This window comes from Lissotriton helveticus, chromosome 7 (genome assembly GCF_964261635.1).
Source record: "Lissotriton helveticus chromosome 7, aLisHel1.1, whole genome shotgun sequence".
NCBI classification, from domain to species: Eukaryota; Metazoa; Chordata; class Amphibia; order Caudata; family Salamandridae; genus Lissotriton; species Lissotriton helveticus.
The window spans coordinates 387,067,283-387,083,114 of NC_136068.1; the positions used below are offsets into that span (position 1 = coordinate 387,067,283).

A 15,832-nucleotide genomic window follows, 5' to 3' on the forward strand; every position below is an offset into this window, starting at 1 on the left:
CTTGAACCCCTCAGACAGCAGGCTGCTGCTGAGGCTGCAGGGAATGCCACAGGTGCCCACAGGGTATACTGGGAAGATGGACTCCTGTACTCTGAGTCAAGAGACCCCAAGCCTGGTGCAACCAGGAGGCTGGTCATCCCCTTGTCTCTGAGAGGTTTCCTTCTCACCTTGGCCCATGAGATTCCCCTTGCAGGTCATTTAGGTCAGACAAAGACTTGGGACAGGCTTGTCTCACACTTTCACTGGCCCCATATGAATGAGAATACCAAGGAGTTTTGTCGCTCATGTGTCACTTGCCAAGCCAGTGGCAAGTCAGGTGGCACAACAAAGGCCCCCCTCATACCACTACCTGTGGTGGGGGTTCCCTTTGAAAGAGTGGGGATTGACATTGTTGGTCCAATGGAACCCCAGACAGCATCAGGACACAAGTTTATACTGGTGGTGGTGGACCATGCCACCAGGTATCCTGAGGCTATTCCCCTTAGGACCACTACAGCCCCTGTAGTGGCAAGAGCCCTAGTTGGAGTGTTCTCCAGAGTGGGTTTCCCTAAGGAGGTCGTTTCTGACAGAGGTACAAACTTCATGTCAGGATATCTGACTGCCATGTGGAAGGAGTGTGGTGTGAACTACAAGTTCACCACACCCTATCATCCACAATGCAATGGGCTTGTTGAGAGATTCAACAGGACCCTGAAAGGGATGATTCATGGACTACCTGAACCTCTTAGGAGAAGATGGGATGTCCTGATCCCCTGCCTCCTGTTTGCTTACAGAGAGGTCCCACAGAAGGGGGTTGGTTACAGCCCTTTTGAGCTTCTGTATGGGCATCCTGTAAGAGGACCCCTGTGTTTGGTGAAGGAAGGATGGGAGAGACCTCTCAAAAAGCCTGCAACCAACATAGTGGACTATGTACTTGGTCTCCGCTCCAGGATGGCTGAGTATATGGAGAAGGCATCTAAAAACCTTGAGGCCAGCCAGGAACTTCAAAAAGCTTGGCATGACCAAAAGGCTGTACTGACTGTGTACCAGCCAGGACAGAAGGTGTGGGTGCTGGAGCCAGTGGCCCCAGCAGCTCTGAAAGACAAATGGTCTGGGCCCCACACCATCATTGAGCAAAAGGGAGAGGTTACCTACTTGGTGGACCTTGGAACTCCCAGGAGCCCTCTCAGAGTGCTCCATGTTAACAGGCTCAAAGCATATGTTGACAGGAAGGACATGAGCTTGCTCATGGCCACAGATGAGGGACAGGAGGAAGAGAGTGACCCTCTCCCAGACCTGCTCACTCAGAATCCTGATGATGGGTCAGTTGATGGTGTTGTCTTTTGTGGCAGCCTCACTGAACATCAGCAACAGGATTGCAGGCAAGTTCTGCAATCCTTTCGACATATGTTCTCTCTGACACCCAGCCAAACTGATTGGTGCACCCATGATGTTGACACTGGAGACAGTCTGCCTGTCAAGAGTAAAATCTACAGGCAGCCTGATCATGTTAGAGACTGCATCAAAACTGAAGTGCAGAAAATGTTGGAACTGGGAGTCATTGAGCCCTCAGATAGCCCTTGGGCTAGCCCAGTAGTTCTAGTGCCCAAGCCTCACACCCAGGGTGGTAAGAGAGAGATGAGGTTTTGCGTAGACTACAGAGGCCTCAATGCAGTCACTAAGACTGATGCCCACCCAATACCAAGAGCAGATGAGCTTATAGATAGATTGGCTTCTGCCAACTTCTTAAGCACATTTGATTTGACAGCTGGGTATTGGCAAATCAGGTTAGCTGAGGAAGCCAAACCTAAGACAGCATTTTCTACCCCTGGAGGGCATTATCAATTTGTGGTAATGCCCTTTGGACTGAAAAATGCACCTGCCACCTTCCAAAGGTTGGTGAATCAAGTCCTCACTGGGCTGGATGACTTCTGTGCAGCTTATCTTGACGATATTGCTGTCTTTAGCTCCACCTGGGAGGATCACCTGGTCCACCTGAGGAAAGTGTTAGAGGCCCTGCAAAAGGCAGGCCTCACTATCAAGGCCACAAAGTGCCAGATAGGGCAGTCACAGGTTGTATACCTGGGCCACCTTGTAGGTGGAGGCCAGGTTCAGCCACTGGAGAGTAAGATACAGGCCATCAAGGACTGGACTCCTCCAATCACCCAGACTCAGGTTCGAGCTTTCTTGGGCCTGACTGGGTACTATAGGAAGTTTGTCAGAAATTATGGGTCCATAGTGGCCCCCCTTAATGACCTGACAAGCAAAAAGATGCCAAAGAAAGTTCAGTGGACAGCAAACTGTCAGAAAGCATTCAATGACCTAAAGCAGGCCATGTGCACAGCACCTATCCTCAAGAGTCCAGATTACTCCAAGCCATTCATTGTCCAAACAGATGCTTCTGAGTTGGGTGTGGGAGCTGTTCTGTCTCAACTGAATTTTGATGGTAATGATCAGCCTATTGCTTTCATTAGTAGGAGGTTGACACCCAGAGAGAAAAATTGGTCAGCTATTGAGAGGGAGGCCTTTGCTGTGGTCTGGGCCCTGAAGAAGCTGAGGGCCTACTTGTTTGGCACTCACTTCACCATTCAGACAGACCATAAGCCCCTCTTGTGGCTAAATCAGATGAAGGGTGAAAACCCCAAACTGCTTAGGTGGTCCATTTCCCTACAGGGGATGGATTTTACAGTGGAGCATAGACCTGGGACTGATCACAGCAATGCTGATGGGCTCTCCAGGTATTTCCACTTAGAGCAAGAAGACTCACCTGGTCAAGGTTAGTTTATTGTCCCAAAGTTTGGGGGGGGGTCATGTAGGAGAGTAGGGTCTGCAATCCTATGATCACCCAGATTTTTGCTTTTTGCTGCACTGGTTTACGACTTTCCCTGGCTGTGGGCCTGCTAATCAGACCCACAGCCTAGCTGTTCTCTCTATCCAAATTGTACCCAGGTACTGAATTGGCACTGGGCCCTCTCCAAGTCCCTGTACCCAGGGCTGAGGTGCACCCAGAAGTCTCCCAGGGGCTGAAGCACGTATTGTGCCACCCCTGGATTGACTACCTAAATCTGACACAACTGGCTGCACGACAGCTGGGGCAAGGTGGTGTAAACACCCTTTGCTTTAGATATAGTATACCTATATCTAACCCTAAAATGGACACACAGATCTCCTATCAGTCACTCCTATGGCAGGCCTTAACAATCCTGAAGGCAGAGTGCTTGGAATCGTGTGAGATGGTGCTCTGGCATGAGCTGAGCCTGTCTGCGGCTTTCGGGATCTATCCCTTAGCCGTTTCCATGATATCGCATACCATATACTCTTAAGTGCATTATAATCCTCGCGGTTATGTGCCAACTCTGGTATCGCTTTATCAAAACATGTCGAGTAAGGTGTCATACGAATTGGAATACTAACCCCTCGCCAATTCTGGCGACGGGGTTAGCATTCCACCCTTCTAGAGGGACACGACATGCCTGTAACCTATAACCCGGTTAAAAGTCAGACAGAGCCTTAGCATCCACAAAATGGATGCTGCCACCGAGACACAAGTCTGCCCTCCTGCTGCTGGGAGTCCTCCCAGAGCAGGAGATAAGGACAAAGGGTTTCCTGCCAGGGGCGGTGCCAGCACCGTCCCAGACAGGGTTTTGTGTATTGTAGGTAGGCAGGGCTTTAGAGGAAGGTGACTGCAAGTAGCACCCCGGTGCTCACTGTGCATAGGCCGGCTTGAACCAGTTCCAGGGTCACTCCAGACCCTGTGCTGGGGAAAAGCCCGCCAAGGAAGTGGGTGTAACCACCCCCCTCCTAGTCCCACCCATAGGGCAGGACTTAGTCGCGTGCCAGCCCCTTTTTACAGGATAAAGGTAGAGACTGGCCCCCTTCCAAATCAGATCATCTTTGAATCCTGAAACTACTTTCTGCGAAAGGAACTCAAGACTTCTTCCTAAGATTTCTCCCTTGTGACTAAGGAGTAGTCACCCTGCACCCGCAGGCACCATCTACAGAACACTGCGGTCTGCTGCACGTCCTTCCTCCGGAATCCGACTGCCCAGCTCGACGAGACCCGGCTTCCCTGGCACCTCTGACCTCTACCCACCTCTACAGCACAGCTGAGAACCGTGGGTGCGACGAGACCTCGAGGGACCGGCCATCGCCAAGACTGCACGACTTCTGCACAGCAAGCCCGCCGAGTATTCCACTGGTGAGTGCTTTGGGGTCCGAGAAGCCCCCACCCTGAGCAGCTCCAGCACCGAAGAGCAGCCCCCCAGCATCTCCACGATCTGCGTGGGGCCCTTCTGCTTTCCGCTGCTCACCGCGTTGTTTGGCTACTAGCCCGTTGGCTTGTGGCCTCCCTGACGACGCCCGACGACATTTCTGCTGCTGGTCTGGTTGCTCCAGACTGGCCCTTGCTCCCTTCCAGAAGAGGAGCACCCTGGACCCTCCTGGTCCACTCAAGACGCCATTTTGAGTCCACCGCGTGGGCTTGAATTAGCCAAGGCTTGTTGCCCAATCCTGGGTAACTTCGACGCCAACGACTTCATCCTTCGTGGGACAGCTCGCACCTCCATCCTGGTCGCCGACAACGCCTCCTGGTCCGAGAGACTGCAGAGCCCAGCAGCGCCCACTCACCTGACTGCGGTGACTTCGCCCGGTGCCATCCTGGTGCCCACTTAATCACTGGCTAGTGATTCAAGAACTTGGTCCCCTCTGCTTTCAGGTTTCTTCTTCCTTGATCCAGGCTTGGATCCATCGAACTTTCCTTCACTGGTCGCCTGCCAGCAACTTCTTCCTTCCAGGCTCCCGGTCCGGCAACGAGATCCCCGACGTCTTTTCAGGCCTATGCAGCTGCAGCCCCTGGGCTAGGTAACTTCGGCACTCCGGTGTCCCAGCATAGCCTCACTATCCAAGGGTCAGGATCCACTGTCGTTTTCTTCCTACCAGGTCGGGTTCGCCCGTGAACACTAACTTTGCCTTTACTAGCCTCCATAGACTTTGTCCCGCATCCCGCGTGAGAGTGCACACTCTGCACCCGAGTCCCCTGGGCCTCCTAGTAGTAATCTAACGATTCCCTAGTCCAGTCCTAGCGATTCCAAAGCCTATTAGAACTGTTACTTACCTGCTAGTAATTCGCATTCCACTTTTAGTGTATATGGTTTTTCGTGCCCCTCGGGCATTTGTGTAACGTGCTAACTTAAAAGTATTTTCGTAAGAGTTTTGTTGTGTGCTTAGCACCCTGTCCTCATAAAGAGTACAGGGTTGTTGTGATTCTAATAAATACATTGTTTATTTTCATAACACTTGTGTGGTGTCCTTTCACTGGGTGTTCAAGGGGTAATGTGATGGTAAAACAGCTGGCTTAACACGCCCTCTAGAGTCTTAGCCTTAGACTGCTCGTATCCATGCTACTAGGATAGCTGGTCTATAAGGTTGACTTACAACCAATCATCAATAAGGGTTGTTTGGACTGATATATAGTGATCACTAGAATAGTGAGCACTGCACATCAGGCCAACTTCTCACAAGTGGTATATGAGTGAGTAACTAGTAATGTGAAAGGCAGTATATGTGAGTGATGGGGCATATGAGTGACTGTATGGGTGAGTGTGTGCGTGTTAGTATCTGTGGGTTAGTGTCTCTAGCCATTTGGTTGATAAGTGGTTGCGTTATTGACTGTATGGGTGAGTAAGAGTGTGAGTAGCTCTATGGGTGACTGACTCAGCATGTGAGTGGGTGTTTGAGTGGATAGGTCAGTGGCGGTATTAGTGAGTTAGTGAGTTGGGTGCATAAGTGGTTGTAAAGGTGAGTGAGTAGATGTGTGTGTAGATCTATGAATCATTGAGTGTGTGTCTAAGTACTGGTTTGTGAATGGTTGTGTGGAAGTGGCTGTATGAAAGGTTCCGTGGGGGGGGGTGAATGGGTGCGTTAGTGATTTTGTGGATGATGTCATTTGAGATGTCATGAGTGACGTCACTAGCCATGTCATGAGTGATGAAATATATGAGGTCATAAGCAGTGAATTGGGGGGTGTTGTGAGATAGTTAGCTTAGCTACCTATAACTGCTGAATTTCTTGTTTTTTTACGTCTCACGTGCGAACGCAGCGCACGCGCTGTTTCGCTAGCAAGACTATTGCTGTCGCTTTCTGTCCCGAAGGGAGACAGGAGGTGGAACGCGCGGACAGGAGATGTGCACTCTGCTCGCGTGCCCATCTCCTGTCCCGGAGGCTGACAGCGCGCGCATGGCGCACTTTCACTTTCCCTTCACAGCCGCTTGTAAGCTGCGAGAGAACACAGTGCCCGACCCGAAAGCAAGTGCTTCGGGATCCACCGCAGCGTCTGAAAGATTGATGGCGCCTTTTGCTACACGGGCCTGCCCTTCAGTGCGTTTTTATTTGCTGTGAAAACATCTGTGCTACAAGCACCCCCCTCGCACTGCATAAAAGGCCTCTGTGTCCAGGGAGAGTTCTCTCGGGCTCGGCAGTGGCCAAGCAGAAGGGCTGACCTTCAAAGTTCAAGGCACACAAAAGATGGGCTTAAGCAGAAAGGCAATGAGTGACGCAGAAGAAGCCCGTTAACCTGCTGCCAGGGCCTGGGGTGTGTCTGCTTCTCTAGGCGCTCAGGAGCAGAGCTTCACGGAAGAAGTCCAGTCTGAAAGGCGAGTTACTCATACAGTGCCCTATTATTTGATGGAATAATTCCGCACCCGGTAAATATGAAGATTGCGAGGGGCCTTAATTAACAGGTGCAGTGATACAACATCCATCCAAGTTACTCGGTTGAGCGTGCCTGTTAATATGTCCACTGGCGCCCTCTCATTTGCATTACACTGCGGACAAAAAGTTACTTGCTTGAAATACTCCCGCTGTGCTGCTTCGCCTCTCGCATGCTGATGGATCAGGGATTAATGAGGGGTGAATTGGTGCCCGTGCCTGCCGAGAAGGACTAGAGAATGTCCAGGAGCTTTCAGGTATGGATGGGTGAAAGGGGTCTTCAATAAAAAAAAAACGTTATTTTTCAGTTTTTTTCTTTGGCGTGTTTCTTCAGGCATTTCTTTGTAAGGGCTGTAGTAGTAAGAATGGGAAAGGATCACTGTTTTTTTGTTCCCTGCATAAGAAATGCAAATCATTTTAATTTGGGAAACCTTTCACCACCTTCTTTCTTTGTTGGGCTTCTGTAAGCCTTCTGAGATGGAATAAAGCACACAGCCTCGGTTATTCTTTAAATATATCCAGACCGTTTCATAGTCCGTTTCAGTTTAGCCATTTTACATGAGTGTGTGCTGTGAGTGCCCAACGTATGTCCAGGAGAGCTGCTTCCGTGCCAGATCTGCACGGTGTGTACCCAAGGTACACCTGCGCACCTCTGTTGAACACTCTTGAGAGTCTTTCTGCATCTATGCTATAGTGCACTGTTTAGCTTTATTTCTATTTCTTTATCATGTCCTGGGTTTTTGTTTTGAATATCTAGCTTCCCTGTGTCTCTTAAAGCGGGTTAGCACTGACAAAGGCACTGGAGCTAGGAAAGCGGAAAGATTGGCCTCAATTACATTCAGAGTCATCCCCTTCTTATCCCAGTCTTGGAGCCTAAAGCGCTTTTTAGGTTTCGCCTCGCCGAAAGCTGCGCAGCAGACTTTCGCGCAGGCGAAATCCTTTTGTTTTGCAGTATGTGGGCTTGTCCCGCCTCTGTTTTCCATTGGCTAGCTCCATAAATGGAGGCTAGTCATTGGAAAACAGAGGCGTCCGTCATTCTGCGAGGCGACTCGTGGGCGTTCCTGAGATTTTTTCTCATCCAGCCCCTTTTAGGACGTCAGTGCGGCGGTGGGCGGGGTTTATTTTTTTGGTCGTCCATGTTTCTTTTGGTCATTCCGCGGCCGACCGCCGCCGGAGGAAATCCAGGTCCAGGTGAGTGCTTTTGATTGTGGCCGTTCCCGCCACCCCCCTCCCGCTGTCCGTGTGCCCGTTCCCACACCCCCCTCCCGCTGTCCGTGCCTTTCCCGCCTCCCCTCCCGCTGTCCGTGCCTTTCCCGCCCCCTCCTGCTGTCCGTGCCTTTCCCGCCCCCCTCCCGCTGTCCGTGCCTTTCCCGCCCCCCTCCCGCTGTCCGTGCCTTTCCTGCCCTCCCTCCCGCTGTCCGTGCCTTTCCTGCCCTCCCTCCCGCTGTCCGTGCCTTTCCTTGTTCTGTTTCCAACCCACTGTGATATAGCACTTTAATCCAATTGCTTTACTTTAGATGAAGCAGGACTAGGAATACCAGAATGGAAAGAGTTGGTAAATGAAAGGAATGGACTGAAATATAATGTCCGAATGGCATGGAGTTGTTTGGAAAAAGTAGTTCGGCGTTATGAACACATGCTTGTATTAGTCAAAAAGCCTGTTAAGCATCAGTCGGGGCACTTAACAGGCCAAAATACCAAACATCTGTTGTACTCGTCCATTAGTATTAGGAAAGGGGCCCTCAAAAATATGGAAATCATTTCCGCCCCAATATCGCTATGCTTGAGAACAGGACAATTAACATGCAACAACCGGTTTTCCCTACTTACTCAAGTCTGGCTTACTTAACTAGACATGTACCCATTTCAGCCAAATGAGCCACACAGAGTTTTCATGTTTGTTTAAATGGATGGGGTGAGGGGGCACTTTCTTTCTATGCTGATGCAAATTTAAAGATTGCGGATGGTCTACGCCAAACCAGAAAATCACATCTTTAATCTAATATCTCTCCCTTTAAAGGAGTAAGGAGCATATCTATGCAAGACCATCACCTTACAGAAGTGAGGGAATGCCTGTTGTGAGGAAGAAGGTTGCTTGTTTCAACAGTCCAAAACATGTCCATCAGTGCTGATGACTTGCCAATAAATTACTTTATTAATTCTGGGAGAGGGAGATGTGTGTACATATATATATATATATATATATATATTATATATATATATATACGCACGCATATATATCAGCACACTTGCCTTTGTTTCTCTATTCCTGCATGAAGAAGGCAAGAGTAGACCCAGATTCGTCTAAGTGATTTTTATTTTGCAATCACCATGTCGCGTTTCGGCAAGAAGAGACAGCCTTGATCACATGACAGCGCATGGGCGGTATTACCTCCTTATAAAGTGCAAAGTGCAGCAGCTATAGACATGGAAAACATACTACACATTTTTTAAAGTTCACATCAATTACAGCATAAATGCTAAAATCATGTTAAAAAAATGTGCGTGACATTGCAATTTGCAGTAACATCCAGGAAACAAATCACTGTAAAATACAGTAAAATACATTAAAACTACCTATTCAATAAATATATATATGTATATAATCCTATATAATATTCTAAACAATATGATAGGGTACGGGGATATATTACAGTCTAAATACCACTCACCCCCTTCATCATGTATATATTTCTATTATCCTGGTTAATGCACAAGATATCCTACTGCTGTATAAAGTGACTAAGTGCTTAAGAAAGGTTACCCCCCCCCCATTATCCTAAAAAACGAGACCCTTGTATATGAAAATTAAGTGCAAATGTGCAAAAAGTGCAAAAGTGTTTCATATGTGCAAAGAGACTGAGCAGCATAGTATATATATGACCAGTATTATAGGTATGGTCAATGCCAACTACCCTAAAGTGCCTAAATGCAATATATATCACGGTCAGTATATAAGAGAGGAGGACAAAAAAACAGTAATTAATAAAACATTTCAATAGGCTGATTCCCACAAAATGATGTACACAATATAAAATTGTTATAAAATCATTCCAACCTAAAAACTCAATAAATTAACTAAAATCCTCCCGTTGTACAATATTTCTCAACCAAGTCAGTTATTAAATGTATGCAAGTTATCAGAGACCACTATTCAATTGTCCAGATTTTTAGGGGCAAAGTTCTTATCTCAGTAATTCCCCTATACAGCGAGACGGTGCTACAACCTACAATCTAATAATATATCGTAAATATCTAATCACTTAAATACAATTATAAATAAATACGCACATAAATATTATATAGGTGTAGAAGTGTATTTATAGAATTCCTGCCTGGTGCATATTCACAAATAAATTAGTGGATTGACCGCCATTTTCGGTCTAGAAACGTGCACACAGGACAATTTGACATACAGCGAAAATCAACACATCTCTAGCTACTCCATCTAACAAGAAATATATAGTTCTAATGCATCTAACAGAGCACCAACAAAACGACCCCTTTAAGCAACCCCACCATAAATATTCAACACAACACTTAACCAGCACTCTGAACTGCCACCTAAAACAGCACAAATATTCCACATGGGCTTGGATTATGCCGCGCCAATGTTTTTTTTCCGCAATAGTATGTAGCATAGCCGTTACTGTGCAGCATGGCACAAGGGAAAAAATGCAGTGACAGTCATGAGAAAACAAGGCAAAGGGAGACGCACATAGGTGAGAGATGCTCAGACAATCAAGGAATACAGAGAGTGGGGCAGAAGGAGTAGTTTCTGTCCTGTAACTCCAGTTCTGTAGTAGGGGTATCTCTGTTATAGTCATAATCTAGTGAATAGTCCCGCCCATGTGCGTGGACCTCGGAGCAATCAAAAATAATCTCTTACAGTGTCAAAAAAATGCAGAACTGCACAGACACTTAAGAGAGAATTTAAAGACAGATAATGCAGCCTAAAAAGGCTACACTGTCCAGTACTTCAACTAGAAATTCCACCATAAAATCCACAAAACAGCAAAGCCTGTACAGATTTCCCTTGCTTTACCAGCAAAATCCCTCAGGAATGATAGAGAGAAGAACCTGGACAGACAAGCCCCATAGGCTGCCATTATGTGGCTCAGAACAGGATACTGTGCCTTTAAGAGAACTTTCCAGAACTTCACAGTATCCCAGAATGCCCTGCAGGTCCCAGTTACTTTCAGTTCTTTTTGAAGGCGTAACACGCCAGACCTGTAGCATTCCTTACATGAAAATCTCTCTCCACCGGGGAGGAGGGAGGGCGCTTAGGACTATAACAGATACCCCTACTACAGAACTGGAGTTACAGGACAGAAACTACTCCTTCTGTAGTAGGGGATCTCTGTGTATAGTCATAATCTAGTGAATAGAATGGAAAGCCCATCCCCACACCAAGCGGCGGTGGAGAATAAAAAAATCACACCACTATAGTGCGAACAGATTCCGCAGCGAAGCCTGCCCAACCTGAGCGTCTGCCCTGGCATCAGAGTCCAGGCAGTAATGCTTAGCAAAGGTATGGACCGACTTCCAAGTGGCCGCCTTGCAGATCTCTGCAATGGGAACATTACGGAGCAATGCTGTCGTGGCAGCCTTGCCCCTGGTGGAATGAGCCTTAGGTTTGCCCCCTAAGGTCTTATTAGCTTTGTAGTAACACAATTGTATGCATGACACAATCCACCTAGAGATGGACTGTTTAGAGGTAGCAAGACCTGTCCTGACCGATCCATAATTGATGAACAATTGGTCTGACCTACGAATATCTTTGGTTTTATCCAGATAAAATTTCAGCACCCTACTAACATCCAGGGAATGCAAAGACCTTTCCGCTGGAGATGAAGGATTCTGAAAGAACGTAGGTAAAGTTATAATCTGGTTGATATGAAAAATCAGAAACAACCTTGGGAAGAAACTTAGGGTGAGTACGCATAACAACCTTAGCAGCATGAAATACAGTATAAGGTTCTTGGCAACACAACGCCTGAATTTCACCCACCCTGCGGGCCGATGTAATGGCCACGAGGAACGCCGCCTTCCAGGACAGGTGCTGCAACGAAGCCTTATGAATAGGTTCAAAAGGCTCCTTCATCAATCTGGACAGCACCACATTCAAGTCCCACGAAGGCGAAGGAAGCCTGACAGGAGGGAACACTTTCTTCAAGCCTTCCAAAAAATCTTTGATCACAGGGATCTGGAAGAAGGAAGTCTGTGAAGGGCATTTCCTGTAGGCAGTCAAAGCAGCCAGATGAACCTTACTGGAATGAACATTAAGGCCAGACTGCGCCAGATGCAGCAGATATGGAAGGATCACATCCTCCTTGCATGTAGTCGGGTCATAGTTCTTAGACTTGCGCCAGATGCAAAACCTCTTCCACTTGTAAGCATAAGAAGTCCTAGTGGAAGGTCGCTTAGCCTCCTTCAGTATGTCCATACAATCCTCAGGGAGATTCAGATGGCCATATTGCACTATTTCAGGAGCCATGCCGCCAAACTCAAAGACGAGAGGTTGGGGTGCACCATCCGCCCCCCGAACTTCGTGAGAAGGTCCGGCCAGCACGGCAGCTTCATGTGAGGAAGGAGAGACCGGTGAAGCAGGTCCGTGAACCACCACTGTCTGGGCCATTCCGGGGCAATCAGTATCATCCGCGCCCTGGACTGGGACAGCTTGATGAGAACCGTCGGAATCAGGGGAATGGGTGGAAAAGCGTACAGAAAGCTGTTCGACCAGTTGATCCATAACGCGTTCCCCAGCGTCCCTGACTGGTAGTACCTGGAGGCGAAGTCTCGGCATTTGCTGTTTTCGGCGGTGGCGAACAGATCTACGTCTGGCGTTCCCCACCTTGCGAAGACTTCTCCTAGTACTTCGTCGTTTATGACCCATTCGTGGTTTTCCTGAATCAGTCTGCTCAGTTCGTATGCCTGAACATTCTGTACACCTGGCAGATGCGTGGCCGTTATCGACAGTCCTCGAGCCTGAAGCCAGTGCCAGATCGCCTGCGCCTCCTGTGCGTGATCTCGAGCCCCCCTGCTTGTTGAGGTAATACATCGTTGTCGTGTTGTCCGTCTGAACAAGCAGAGAGTTGGTCTGAAAGGACGGATGAAAGGCCTTCAGTGCCAAGTGAACAGCTCTGAGTTCCAGGAAATTGATGTGGTACGTGGACTCCGTCGGGGACCACGTCCCTTGAATCTGTAGGTCTCCGGAGTGCGCTCCCCAGCCCTGGAGAGAAGCATCCGTCACGATAGTCTGAGTGGGAATGTCCTTGTGGAAGGGAACCCCTCCGAGGAGATTCTCCGCTGAACACCACCACTTCAGAGAATGAAGAGCATGTAGAGACAGTCGTATCTTGTCGTCCCAAGATCCTCTCCTCTGGTCCCATTGATCTTCTAAGCACTCTTGCAGCGGTCTCATGTGCAGCCGTGCATGTGGCGTCAGGAAGATACAAGAGGCCATCGATCCCAGTAGAGACGCCCCGTCCTCACTGTTGGAGATGGAGCGGCCATAAGAGCCTGAGCCTTCCGAAGGAGTGATAAACGTCTCTCCTCCGAAGGAGACACGCTTGCTGACAGCGTATCGATGGAGGCTCCCAAGTACTGGATGCACTGGACCGGAGTCGGGACAGACTTGGACATGTTGATGTGCAACCCCAGCTTGTTCAATAGAACGCACGTCTTCTGGAAGTGTGCTTGAGCTTCCGAGAAGGAGGAGGCCTTGATCAACCAATCGTCCAGGTACGGGTAGACAAACACCTTGTTCTTCCGCAGGTGTGCCGCTACCACTGCCATGCACTTCGAGAACGTCCTGGGCGCAGACTTCAGCCCGAATGGAAGTACCGTGTACTGATAGTGATTGGTGCCGACTTGAAATCGCAGAAACTTCCTGTGTTTGCATGCAATGGGTACATGGAAGTATGCATCCTGTAGGTCTATGGCACACATCCAATCTCCTCGTTGCAACTGAGGGTAGATCTGATGCAACAACAGCATGCAAAACTTTTCTCTGCGAATCCACTTGTTTGCCTGTCGCAAGTCCAGAATGGGCCTGAACTCGTTCTTGTCCTTCTTGCGGACCAGAAAGAACGGGGAGTACAGACCTCTTCCTCTTTGAGACAGAGGTACATCTTCTATCCCCCTTTTCCTTAACAGGATATCGGCCTCCGCCTGCAGCTCTCGCAGCTGGTACTGCGAGCTGACCGGAGGAATCGATGGAGGAGGGCTGATGAACCGAAGACTGTATCCATTGCAAACAATATTCAGCACCCACTTGTCCCGAGTAATTTTTCTCCACTCTGCCAGAAAAAATTGAACGCTTCCCCCCACCGGAGCGGGTAACGGATGAAGGGGAAGGAGTAGTTTCTGTCCTGTAACTCCAGTTCTGTAGTAGGGGTATCTCTGTTATAGTCATAATCTAGTGAATAGTCCCGCCCATGTGCGTGGACCCCGGAGCAATCAAAAATAATCTCTTACAGTGTCAAAAAATGCAGAAAATGCATAGACACTTAAGAGAGAATTTAAAGACAGATAATGCAGCCAAAAGGCTACACTGTCCAGTACTTCAACTAGAAATTTCCACCATAAAATCCACAAAACAGCAAAGCCTGTACAGATTTCCCTTGCTTAACAGCAAAATCCCTCAGGAATGATAGAGAGAAGAACCTGGACAGACAAGCCCCATAGGCTGCCATTATGTGGCTTAATTAGGATACTGTGCCTTTAAGAGAACCTTCCAGAACCTTCTCTCAGTATCCCAGAATGCATAGCAGGTCCAACTTAGCCTCAGTTCTTTTCGAGGGCGTAGGAAACGCCAGACCTGTAGCATTATGATCATGAACAACACTCCACCGGGGAGGCGGGAGGGCGCTTATGACTATAACAGAGATACCCCTACTACAGAACTGGAGTTACAGGACAGAAACTACTCCTTCTGTAGTAGGGGATCTCTGTGTATAGTCATAATCTAGTGAATAGAATGGCAAGCCCATCCCCACACCAAGCGGCGGTGGAGAATAAAATAACGCCACTACTGTGCGAACAGATTCCGCAGCGAAGCCTGCCCAACCTGAGCGTCTGCCCTGGCATCAGTGTCCAGGCAGTAATGCTTAGCAAAGGTATGGACCGACTTCCAAGTGGCCGCCTTGCAGATCTCTGCAATGGGAACATTACGGAGCATAGCTGTCGTAGCAGCTTTGCCCCTGGTGGAATGAGCCTTAGGCTTACCTCCTAAGGTCTTATTAGCTTTGTAGTAACACAACTGTATGCAGGACACAATCCACCTCGAGATGGACTGTTTAGAGGTAGCAAGACCTGTCCTGACTGAGCCATAATTGACGAACAATTGGTCTGACCTACGAATATCTTTAGTCTTATCAAGATAAAACTTCAGCACCCTCCGCACATCCAGGGAATGTAAAGACCTTTCCGCCGGAGATGAAGGATTCTGAAAGAACGTAGGCAAAGTGATAGTCTGATTGATATGAAAATCAGAAACAACCTTGGGAAGAAACTTAGGGTGAGTACGCATAACAACTTTAGCATTATGAAATACAGTATAAGGTTCTTGGCAACACAATGCCTGAATCTCACTCACCCTGCGGGCCGATGTAATGGCCACGAGGAACGCCGCCTTCCAGGACAGGTGCTGCAACGAAGCCTTATGAATGGGTTCAAAAGGCTCCTTCATCAATCTGGACAGCACCACATTCAAGTCCCATGAAGGCGAAGGAAGCCTGACAGGAGGGAACACTTTCTTCAAGCCTTCCAAAAAATCTTTGATCACAGGGATCTGGAAAAAGGAAGTCTGTGAAGGGCCTTTCCTGTAGGCAGTCAAAGCAGCCAGATGAACCTTAATGGAATGGACATTAAGGCCCGACTGCGCCAGATGAAGCAGATATGGAAGGATGACATCTTCCTTGCATGACGTAGGGTCATAGTTCTTAGACTTGCACCAGATGCAAAACCTCTTCCACTTGTAAGCATAGGAAGTCCTAGTGGAAGGTCGCTTAGCCTCCTTCAGTATGCCCATACAATCCCCTGGGAGATTCAGATGGCCATATTGCACTATTTCAGGAGCCATGCCGCCAAACTCAAAGACGAGAGGTTGGGGTGCACCATCCGCCCCCCGAACTTCGTGAGAAGG

At 48.5% G+C, this 15,832-nt stretch overlaps 1 protein-coding gene across 8 annotated transcripts in view; it reads right to left on the reverse strand.

Moving 5' to 3' along the window:
• The window catches only part of LOC144768502 (copine-1-like), an 854,409-nt gene that overhangs the window by 567,292 nt on the left and 271,285 nt on the right, over positions 1 to 15,832 (reverse strand). The window lies entirely within an intron of this gene.